At 32.9% G+C, this 12,623-nt stretch overlaps 1 protein-coding gene and 1 non-coding gene across 4 annotated transcripts in view; both read right to left on the reverse strand.

Annotated features, from left to right (window-relative positions):
• Positions 1–12,623, reverse strand: part of Snx13 (sorting nexin 13) — a 150,328-nt gene that overhangs the window by 130,319 nt on the left and 7,386 nt on the right. The window lies entirely within an intron of this gene.
• On the reverse strand, positions 4,840–4,912 carry Trnaa-ggc. Its single transcript has one exon. It is a non-coding gene; the product is annotated as a tRNA-Ala (tRNA).

Genomic DNA, 12,623 nt, shown 5'->3' on the forward strand with positions numbered 1-12,623 from the left:
ATATTAGAATTACTTAGGGGCTGGGGATATGGCTCAAGCGGTAGCGCGCTCGCCTGGCATGCCTGCGGCCCGGGTTCAATCCTCAGCACCACATACAAAGATGTTGTGTCCGCCAATAACTAAAAAATAAATATTAAAAAATTCAAAAAAAAAAAGAATTACTTAAAGAGCAGACAGGCAGAAAAGCATTTAAAAACCCCACTACCTAGATAACACTACGTAATATTAAAACAGATTACTTAGGGATGGAAGCCAAGCATCAGGATTTCCAATGTGCAACAAAGTTAAGATAAGGACTTTGGTAATTTATAGTTTCCCAGTGATTCCAATCTGCAGTCTTGTGAAAACCACTGATCCCCTGAGCACTATTAATCATTCATCAGAAAACTCTGATACATGTCAATAAAACATTCTTTTCTATCCTACATACTTATTCTCTGACCTCAATCTTCTAATTCTAAATCAGTTAGGGTAACTGCATCTATTTTTTCACTATCATTCAGAGTTGCAGGCTCTTGATTTTAGTACTTTTTCCTTTCTTACCTACTTCCATACTTCTTTACTTTCATTTCTAGATTGAACTCCATAGTTCACCATTTTAAAGACTCTTGCCAGTATTCACATTTATCTCACATTGGAATTGCCTATTTTCCTATACCTACCACAAGCAATAAGTCTCATGAGCATATAAACTGTGCATGTTTTGTTCACTTTTGTATGTTTGATGCCAAATACAGTATCTGGCACACATAGTGGCTCCCAACAAGTATATGGTAAGTAAAAGAAAACACAGATCTTCTGAACAATCATCTAAATCAATGTCTTAGAAATCAAGATCCTCTCTTCACCTCCGGTGACACATCTTTACCAGTTTATTTTCCTTTCTGATCAATAATGGCATCCTAACATATATGTTTCATTTGCTCTTGGATTCTGAATCAAATCAATTCACTGAGCAACTACTGTCCACAGAGAAGAGAGAATGGGAGAAAACTGTAGTGTAACAATAAACAAAAACTACTGGAAAAATTAAGCACTAATAAAAATTATCAAGGAAGAGGAAGATAATTCATATTACTTCCTTTAAGAGTAATTTTTCTGAAATTTGATGAAAACTCTGATGTGTCTACACAAAGAAAAATATGGAAATAGACACTGATTATTTTAAATTGGAAAAAGTAAATAAAACTTTCACTTTTTACTTAGTACATTTCTACACTGGTTTACTTTTCAAGAGCATATAATTTTTTAAAACAAAAAATATACACTACAAGTAACAATATAAAAATAACTATTTAAAGGCAAGTGGAACATATGTGTTAGGATGCCAGTTAATGATTAGAAAGGAAAATAAGCTGCAGTTATTTTTATATTGCTACTTTTAGATAGCAAATACCACTTTTCCTACAAAGATTACATCATATTCCAAATCATCTATGCATATTAAATTAACAATTATTTAAAAGATTTAGGTGAAGACATAAATCCTTACATTTATTTCTACCAATAATCACAAAATTTCTTGTACTCCATCAAACCAAAAAAATGTTAAATCAATATCCTATTTTGAAAAAGTAAAACAAAATAGTTGGTTAAATTGTGAAAACAACCAGGAAATAATCTACCATGCACAGGATCTTTAAATCAGATTTGAATATGGAAAACGTTTAAAGAAAAATATGTCACAGTTTATGTGGCAAATGGAACTTTTAAAGACTTCAGTGAGAAGCATGACACTAAGAAGGCAGAGATGATGAAGGTAAACACTAAGGCCAAGTGGCTCCTTGTAAAAAGGCAACAGGACCACACAATGATCTGAGCTGTGAATCCTGGACCTGGAAAACTGGTGAAAGAGAATGCCAATAAAGATCTCCAAGGCTAAGCTCCAGACAGTCAGAATGCACTGTGAAAAAAAGACAATGAGCAAACACCCCAATAATGCATGAGATCATGCAGCAAATAAGCAGATCACACAGGCAGAAACAGCATGTTTATTGTGGCTCAGCGATAGAGCACTCGCCTAGTGCATGCAAGGCCCTGGGTTCAATCCTCAGCACCACATAAAAATAAATAAATAATAAAGGTATTGACAACTACAACTAAAAAATAAGCAAATAAATCAAAAAAAACCAAGTCTCCTGTTTTGAAGGACTAGTCCTCCGCCTCTAGGCCATGAAGAACACTCACAGCAGGCAATGAAAAACTACAATGTTACAGAATTTTAGATTCCATGAAGAACACTCACAGCAGGCAATGAAAAACTACAATGTTACAGAATTTTAGATTACTACAGTTTTAGTTTACCCTACAGAACATAGTGGTTGTTAATTATCCAGCACCACTACAATGTAAACCCATGCCCCTGCTACCCTCAAATCCTCAGTAGAGTCTTCCATAAATATATACACCATCTAGACACGATAATAAAATGCATGGAAAAAACTTCCAATTCAAGTTGAAGAAAACAATAATGGCTTAATTTCAGTCTGCCTTTTGTCTATTTTTTCTTTCATAAGTGGTATTTGATACCATTACCTGAAACTAACCCTTAGTAAAAATGCTCATAGAATTTAAATAATTACCTTCGAACATCAAAAGCACAAGAAACAGAAGATAAACTAAACTATATCAAAAGCAGATTTTGTGCTGCACATGTTACCATCAAGAAAATCAAAAGTTGACGCCCAGATTGGGAGAGAATATTTGCAAATCATATATCTGATAATAGAATTCTACTTGGAATACACAAAGAACTCTTACAACTGAACTCATTTTTAAACAGACATTTCTCTAAAGAAAATACACAAAGGGTTAATAAATACATGAAAATGTGTTCAATATTAGACATAAGGGACATGCAAATGCAAAACAACTATAAGACAATAACAAGTATTCTGCAGGATGTGGAGAAAACAGAATGTTCCTATACTGTTGAGGGAACATAAAAGAGTGAAACCATTTTTTAAAAGTTCATAGTTTCTCAAAAACCCAGAGATTTACTATATGACCCAGCAATCCATTCCTGGGTATATACACAAAAGATATAAAACCACATGTCTAAATAAGAACTTATACAAATGTTCACAGCGGCATTATTCTATAGTAATCAAAAAGTGGAAGGGCCAAATTGTAGCTCAAGGGTAGCACTTGCCTAGTACACACATACTGGGTTCAATCTTCAACACTACATAAAAAATAAACAAATAAAATAAAGGTATTGTGTCCAACTTTTAAAAAAAAAAAGTGGAAATAAACTAAATGCCCAGCAACTGATAAGACGATAAGCAAAATGCAATATATCCATACAATGAAATACTATTCAGCAATAAAAAGAAATCTGATGTTCTGACACATGACACAATACAGATGAACCTTGAAAACATGCTAAGAGAAAGAAAACAGTCACAAAGGATCACATACTGTACAATTCAGTTCATAAAATATAACCAGATAGGGCTGGGATTGTGGCTCAGCAGTAGAGTGCTCACCTCACATGTGTGAGACCCTGGGTTCGATACTCAGCACCAAATAAAAATAAATAAGTGAAATAAAGGTACTGTGTCCAACTATAACTAAAAAATAAATATAAAAAAAATATATATATGTAATATAAAAAAAAAACATTATAAGAACCGAGTATGGGGGAGGGATAACTGGGAAGTGATGGCTAAAGGGTGAGGGATAATTCATTACACAACATGTGATGGTAAATACACAACTCTGAATATACCAAAAATCAATGAATTGTATACATCAATGCATTGAATCGTACAGTTACATTTTTACAATATCCAAATGAATCTTAGTAAAGTTATTCTTCACATTACCACTTACTAAACAACATAGAGAAAAGAAATATATAAGCCTAAAGAATAAGCAAGAAAACCAAGGAAACAAAATTGACTCAGGATTGAACAAGATAAAAAAAAATTTTAAATATAAGTTTTGGACTTTTTTGTTTTTTAATTAGATGCCACCTTTAATTCAGTGTTTCTTAAATTGGGGCAAGTTCTACCTCCAGGAGACATATGGCAATGTAGAGAGATTTTTGGTAATCATAACACAGGGCTGAGGGTGCTATCACAGAGACCAGGGGCAATGCTAAAGCATCCTACAATGCACAGGACAAGCCCCCACAGCAATAAAGAGGAGGAAGAGGAGAAACAGGAGGACAGAGAGTAGGAAAACTGATTAAGAAGAGAAAAAGGAAGAAGAAAGGCAGAGAAAACATTTGGGATTAAAGAAACATAATAATCACATTACTGGATTAGAAGATACTGGTTCAAACCAGGAAAATGTAAACACTGAGTATTAGATGACAACAGAGAATTACTGGTAATATTAGGTATGACAATAATGTTGCAGATTATATATATATGTTTGTTTTTTATTTCCTTGTACTAGAGATTTAATCCCAGGGGTGCTTTACCACTGAGTCACATCCCTGGCCCTTTTTACTTTTTATTTTGAAACAGGATCTCCTCAAGCAGCTTAAGGCCTGGCTAAACTGCAGAAGCTGGCATCACACCGGGTAATCCTCCTACCTCCGTGCTAGAATCACTGTACCCAGTTTGCAGTTATATTTTAAAAATCCTGTTTCTTGGAAGATTTATGGGAGTATTTTAAGAAATGACATAATGTTTGCAATTTACCTTAATAGTTATAACAACAAAAATAACATGTGGAAAGTTAAATGTTTTGAAAAAGCTGTATATAAGATTATAAAGCATGCTGCTGACATTTAACACTTTTAATAAATAATTTACCTTTTTAAAATTTTTTATAATATTTTTTAGTTGTAGATGGACACAATATCTTTATTTTTATTTATTTATTCTTATGTGGTGCTGAGGATTGAACTCAGGGCCTCATGCATGCCAGGCAAGTGCTCTACCACTGAGCTACAACCCCAGTCCCTAATTTACCTTTTTTATTAAATACACTTAATTAGGAAAAAAAAAAAAAAAACTTTTATCAAATGCCTAATGGACATGAACTATAATACTCTTTTTTCTTCTACTTATCAATTAATAATGAGCTATGTTAATATATTTTCTAATAAAGAAGCATCTTTGCAGATCTGCAATGAATTCTATTTAATGATGCAGCACAGTTTTCCTTTAATGTTCAATAACACTAATCTTTCAGTTATAATTTTCACAAGAATGTTGTAAAGTAAAATTTCCCATAAATCTACAATATATTAAGAAGACAGATTATAAATTTATTTGTATATTCATATGAGCCCACATTTTTTAAAAATAATTAGGTGTGAACGCCTACATGAAAAAATGAGATCTCTGTCTAATCTTATCAAAGTTTAAACAAACAACATAAACAAGTTTTTTAATTAAAATATGATCTCTAAGATATGATACTCCTCACCTAGGACAAAATATACAGATAAATTTTAAAAAAGAAAGCCAAATTTTGATCAATATGGAGATTTTTAAAAGGTTGAAAATTATGTTGTGATTTTATTTCCTTTTATTAATGCATAGTGGGGTTCATTTTGACATTCATAAATGCATATAACATAATTTGCTCCATTTCAATCCCCAGTACTTCCCCCCATTCTCTCCCCTCTTCCCTACCCTGACACCCTTCCTCTACTCAACTGGCCTTCCTTCTATTTATTGTTTTTGTAATTCGTGCATTATAGTTATACATAAAAGTGGAGTTCACCATGATACATTCATACATGCACATAGCACAGTTTGGTTAATTTCATTCTCCAGTTCCTCCCCTTTCTCAGTTTCCTTCCCTCCCCCTCAACCCTCTTCCTCTACCCTACTATTTTCCCTTCTACTTTCATGAGATCCCCTTTTTCTTAATGTCTTATTTCTCTCCAGCATATAAGAAAAAATATTCAACCCATGACTTTCTAAGTCTGGCTTATTTCACTTAGCATGATGTTCTCAGGTTCCATCCATTTACCAGCAAATGACAAACAATTTCATTCTTCTGTAGGTAAGACTCCATTGTGAATGAGTATTACACTTTCTTTATTCTATCTGTCTGTTGATGGCACTACATTTTCTTTATTACATTTGTATGTTGATGGGCATCTTGGTTGGTTCCATAACTTGGCTACTGTGAATTGCACGCAATTAACATCACTGTAGTATGCTAATTTTAGTTTTTCTGAATAAATACCAAGGAATGGGATAACTATTGTTAGTAATTTTGAATATATTCTTAGAGATAATTAAGTATATTAAACATTCTGCTTCTTATAAAACATCTAACAAATTTTTTAAGTAGTATTTAAATCATTTCTTTAAAAAGGTCTCTCTGAACAATGAAGATGATTTTGATTCATCATGTTTTCTGAAATAACACCAGAAACATATTGAAGGGGGAAAAGGACATTATTTCATTATTTTTCAAGGCAAAAAACATCAAAAATAAAATACAAAAACAAGTTTAAAATACAGCAAAGTCTAGGTGTGATGGCGCACACCATTAATCCCACTGGGTCTGGAGGCTGAGGCAGGAAGATCCTGAGTTCCAAGCCAGCCACAGCAAAAGCAAGGCACTAAGCAACTCAGTGAGACCCTGTCTCTAAATAAAATACATACAAAATAGGGCTAGGAATGTGGAGCAGTGGCCAAGTGCCCCTGAGTTCAATTCCCAGCCACCTCATCCCCAAATAAATAAATAAAATACAGCACAGTTTATTAGAAGGGAAAGAAGACACTCTAAAGGGAGACCGTGGACCCTTTCACAGAAAAGAGACCTAAATATTCTTGAATGTCCAGGTTTCTCAATAATTTCCTATTCCATTTAGATGCCCTCTCACTACAACACTAAATTAAAATATAGTGTATAACTCTGACATAACACAGTATTGCACTTGGCATTTCTAAGCCAACAATCTAGTGTCTACCAGCTATTTGGACCATATTAAAGTACTTAAAGATTCTCCAAACATCATTCTCTACCATTATCTCATACTAAGAAATAAGTTAAATTACATAGAAATTCAACTTAAGTTGTTTTAACATCTGAATGAATTAGAATAAATTCAATTCATACATTGGAAGATTTCTATTCACAAGTGTTCCTGTATGAAAGTTTACTGGAGTAAAACCAAAATAAAACAGGCCATATTCACAAAAAGCCCTGTTTATCCCTCATTCATATACTGTTATAACATTAAGAATAACAAACACTCCCAATATTTACAACTCCTAACTTGCTCTTCCTGATAATATATAATCCACGGGGAAATCAAAACTGTACAAGCCTATCACAGTAGATAATGTTAGATCCTCAATGTGTGGCTTAACACTAAACTGTCACCAATCTCCTAATCCTTCATTTATTTCTTACGAAAAAGGGCAACAAATAAAATAATAATTTGGGCTAGCATTTACTAAGTACTATTAGGACTTTTGTGACTGCTTTACATATATCCAATTCTCACAACATAAGTTATATTACTAAATATATTCAACAGAAAAAGAAACAGTTGTCATAGAACTGAAGCATGAACTGAGCTTAGCTTAAAATCTAAGCACATTCTGAACTACTACACTATCACATAGGTGTTTTTTAAAAGGGGTAAACGAAATTCTGCATACAACATCTGAATAATCAATTTATAAAGATTCAAAAATTTAATTTATCAGAAATAATGGAACTAATCTGATCATAATATCTTAAAGTCCTTGATATTCTTAAAGAATCCAATGTAGATTCTGTGGTATTAAGATAACTTTCAGGGTATGTTCTAGAGTTAGTATAGATTCAGATAAATTTCCTGCATAATCCTGAGGACTACAGAGTAAAACATCAATATCAGAACAATGATCCTGACTCTAAAACTAACACAAGATGCTCTTAATTCACAACTGAAAAAAATAAGCTCAATAATGTTGATTTAATGGAAAGAAAATTAGTCTTTTTAATCAATATAAATTCAGGCAAGAGTTATATAATAAAATTATACTGGGCTGTATGTTTAAGAAAAAACAAACTATCATATTTATTAACCTTATAAATCAGCAATGAAAAATATTTTTAAATTCACAAATGAAGCAAACATAAAAATAAAACAAATTTTCTACTGTGGTCTTTTAAATTTATTTGAGGGGAAGGAAAACTAAAAACTGGAAAAACAAAACTCAACATAAGCAAGCCTTTAAAACACAGAAAATATAGAAGTGGTGGTGGGGGGGAAACATACATAAAGCAACAACAAGAAAGAAAAAACTAAATGTAGAGGGGAAAATAGAGACAGACAGAAACTCACACACAAAGAACCTTGGTGGCATAATCTCTAGCTAAGTAAAATGTTACTGTATTAGAACACCCTACTCCTTTAGTCTAACAGTTTATTGTATTATTACATGAACCCACATGTAATAATACAATATGAGCAGCTATTTTATAAAGGAACTGGAAATTACTTATCTCCTTAAATACCCATAATTCTGATTTATATAAGTACTGATTGTATTTGTAATAATTCAGCCCTAAATCCTTTTCTTAAACTACTACACAGTACTATTAATAACACAAACCAAGTACATATTAGAAAAAAAAATTAAACATTCCTCACCTTTCTGTTCCCTATGACAATTTCATAGAATTTAATAAATTGTAAAATACTCAATTATTTGATTATTCTAAGACCTTTCTATAAATTTAGAGCTACTCTGTATAACCTTATTAAATTAGCAAGAATTATAGTACTTTACATGTCAGAAAACTGTACAATAATAACATTTTGAATGCATAATATGGGAGTATACGAGAATTTTCCCATTTTATCTTCACTAAAATTTTAGTGGTGTGTGTGTGTGTGTGTGTCTGTCTCTCTCTCTCTCTCTCTCTCTCTCCCCCTCCTTCCCCCGCCCCCGCCACAAATATAATGGTTAGTCAAAACTTCTGATTATGATCAATTCATAATATTCAGTCAGGTGTCATCCCTCCTAAAATTGAGTCTAAACTCAAGTTTTTAGTATTCACTTTGCAAATGTAATAATTAGAAAGCCAATAAAAGCTGAGATTGAAAGTAATGAAAGAATGGGATCACCTGAGTCAAAAAAGAATTAGTAACATTTTTAAACTTACTCAATGAAACAAGAGTACAGAAAACATCAAAAATTAAATTCTAAATTTTGAAAATCACTTGCTATTTATACAAAAAGAAAAATAATAATACCTAGTATTATTTATTGTTACTTTGAGAAATACTGTACAGTATTTGAGAAATACATGTACTTAACATGTACTACTTAATACTGATAAAAACCCTATGGGATTAAGTATTAGTAATTCATAAATCACAGAGATGAGAAAACAGAGGCAGAAAAGTTACTAACCTCCCCAAAGCCAAAATGTTTTGAAGCAACAAAATTTAGATTCAAACCTAACTAATGTGACACCAGCCTCACTCAATCGAAAGTTTAGCTGGGTGCAGTGGCCCACACCTATAACCCCAGTAGCCTGGAAGGCTGAAACAGGAGGATCACAAGTTCAACGCCAACCTCAGCAACTTAGCGAGGCCTTAAGCAACTCAGTGAGACCCTATCTCTAAACAAAACAGAAAAAGGGGCTGGGGATGTGGCTCAGTTGTTTAAGCACCCCTGGGTTCACAATCCACAGTACAAAAAAAAAAAAAAGTTTTTATACACTGAAATAAGAAATATGCATTTGTGATATGAGTCCCATAACAAACATAATCTCATTGTCTTCATAGTCATATAAACTATGCATTAATATAAAAATAACAATCTAATCAGATTTTGCCTATATGAAACATTAAGATAACCATATCCCTAATTAAATTCAAGTTCAATATTTTTTGATCCAGCTAATTCCAGCTTCCCTCACTATAAATGAAACACTTTAAATTGAAACACTTTACTGAATATTCTATCAGATATTAACTTCTAGAATTTGGGGTTCATAAAATACAATTTGAATATATCATAAGACTCTCTCAAAGCCTATTAGGTTTTCTAAAACCTTTATGATTTATGAAGTACACAATTTGTTTCTTTATATATCTTCATTGTGTTCCACCCTTCAAGTTTTCTCCAATCTCCCTCTAGTGTATTTCCCTCTCCTGACCTATCACAATTAGACTATCTGCAATACTGCAGGAGAAAAAAATCAGATGTAAAAGTAGGTGGATATTATACTAATAGTTGCAGTCTGATTAAACCAATGATTTTCTCAGCTAAGGAAAAAATATGAGAAAAGCAGTTATTTCAAACTCAGGAAGAGATACCAAAAAGAAACTGCAAAATCCAACATGGCTTGTAGAAAGAATGGATAACATTTAATAGTGTGTTTTGAAGTCAGACTATTATTTTGTAACATTTACGTAACAACTGAAATGAGATGATATTTTATTTTATAATACCTATTCCATAGAAATAATACGATAGCAGTTTACAACTTCCAAGCTCAAAATATGGTGAATCCTATGACCATTCTCCACACATCACATTGTAACACAACTCTAGCATGAAAAGAAAGAAGTCATGCCCATACATCACACTGTAACACAACTCTAGCATGAAAAGAAAGAAGTCATACAAAGAACTGTGTATCTATCCTGTGTCAAACCATAAAGAAACTAGAAATAGTTTCAGGGTTTCAGAAGCAAAACCAATTCAGGATTTAGTGGAGCAACAACTAAGGATTTTTCAACAATGCAGGGTGCTATGGTCAAAAGCAAAGCATTTAGGGCTTTCATAAATGATTGAGAATAAAAGGATCTCAGGACTAACACTAACTTCAGAAGTACATTATAAAGATTCTAGTTTAAACATTCAAACAGAGTAGGCTTATTTTATTGAACTTTTCTGTTACATATTATTTCTCTATACAAAGGAATTATAGATGGGCAAAAAATGACCAACAATAATCTGTTTTTAAATGTGACCCTAAGAGACATTTTAGTCAAGAAACTGTGGTAGCAGCTGCCCTCCTTGGAAATGTTCCCCCAAAATTTCCAATTTTGAAATCCATGACCAAATTGTTCCTTAGTGAATATTTGAGAACTTTCAAGATGGCTCCCTTCTCACTATAAATGAAACACTATAAACTGAAACACTCAGCTAAATGTATTTTGTACTATTATCAACAAAGCTTTCTGTAAGTGTCTCTAGATCAGGAATAAAATTTAATAGTACTCATGAAACTATAATATATATCAAGTAATAAATGAAGCAAAATAAAAATCTAACTCTTGAAATTATAATTGAGTATATCAATAACAATCTAATCAGATTTTTCCCTATATGAAAAATTAAGATAACCATATCCCTAATTAAATTAAAGTTCAATATTTTTTGATCCAGCTAATTCCAAACAAGTATTCTCACTATATAAACTGTATAAGACACAGATAGTAGCCATTCATTTAAGGGTAATTAGTTGATAGTTTAAATTTAACATAAACAATCAGTATTTTTTCATTTCTCTCTTAATTTTCTTGAGGAAATATTTAGCATGCATTCATTTAAGAAATACTTAGTGACAGCTACTAAATGTCAAGCTCTGTTCTAGGCTGTGAAATACAACTTTAAGCTACAGCCTCAGAAGTACCCTAGTAGGAAAAAAACATACAATAAGCAAATAAACAAACATATAATATGTGGAGGTGAGGGATCAGGGAATCAAATATTACTTTCCCTAGGGTAATGTAATTTGGCAAAGTCTCTCAGTAAAATTTGCTATACCACTCTAAGGAGACTTAAAGCTTCTTTTTTTTTTTTTTCCCCCACTCAAAGGGGCAGGGGGAGCTTAGTTCAATGGAGAGTGAGGTCCTGGGTTCAATTCCCAACACTGCACAAAAATATATATTGTGGTGAGCCGCTTCTGCTGTTTCTGCAGACTATGGTCGCCATTACAAGATGGCGCTGGCTCCGCTGTGGTCTGTGACAAACAACTCCTTATTTGGGAGAGTTGGCGCATGACTTTTCATCACCCTATGAGAAAGCTCCATGTGGCAGCTTTGCATTGGGGCTTGAGATGCTTTATTAAGGCTGGGAGGGGCATCTGGGAGAGAGAAGAAGAAATATCAAGGGCCTGAATAAACTGCTGAAAGAAGATTCCTGAGTTGCGTCTTCCTTGCGGGCAAGGGGTCGCGACAATATATTTTTTTAATTTTTATAAAAATAAAAAAGATTTGGCCCGGGGTTATGACTCAGAGGTAGCGCGCTCGCCTCACACATGCAAGGCCCTGGGTTCAATCCTCAGCACCACATAAAAATAAATAAATAAAATAAAGTTATTTAAGAATAAATAAATAAATAAAAAGATTCACTGAATTTTTTTTTTTTAAACTTCTCTGTTCTCGTACATTGCTGGTGGGACTGCAAATTGGTACAGCCAATTTGGAAAGCAGTATGGAGATTTCTTGGAAAGCTGGGAATGGAACCACCATTTGACTCAGCTACTCCCCTTCTCGGTCTATTCCCTAAAAACCTGAAAAGAGCATGCTACAGGGACACTGCTACATCGATGTTCATAGCAGCACAATTCACAATAGCAAGACTGTGGAACCAACCTAGATGCCCTTCAATAGACGAATGGATAAAAAAAATGTGGCATTTATACACAATGGAGTATTACTCTGCATTAAAAAATGACAAAATCAT

The sequence above is a fragment of the Marmota marmota genome, unplaced genomic scaffold, assembly GCF_001458135.2.
Source record: "Marmota marmota marmota unplaced genomic scaffold, marMar, whole genome shotgun sequence".
In the NCBI taxonomy this organism is placed as follows: domain Eukaryota; kingdom Metazoa; phylum Chordata; class Mammalia; order Rodentia; family Sciuridae; genus Marmota; species Marmota marmota.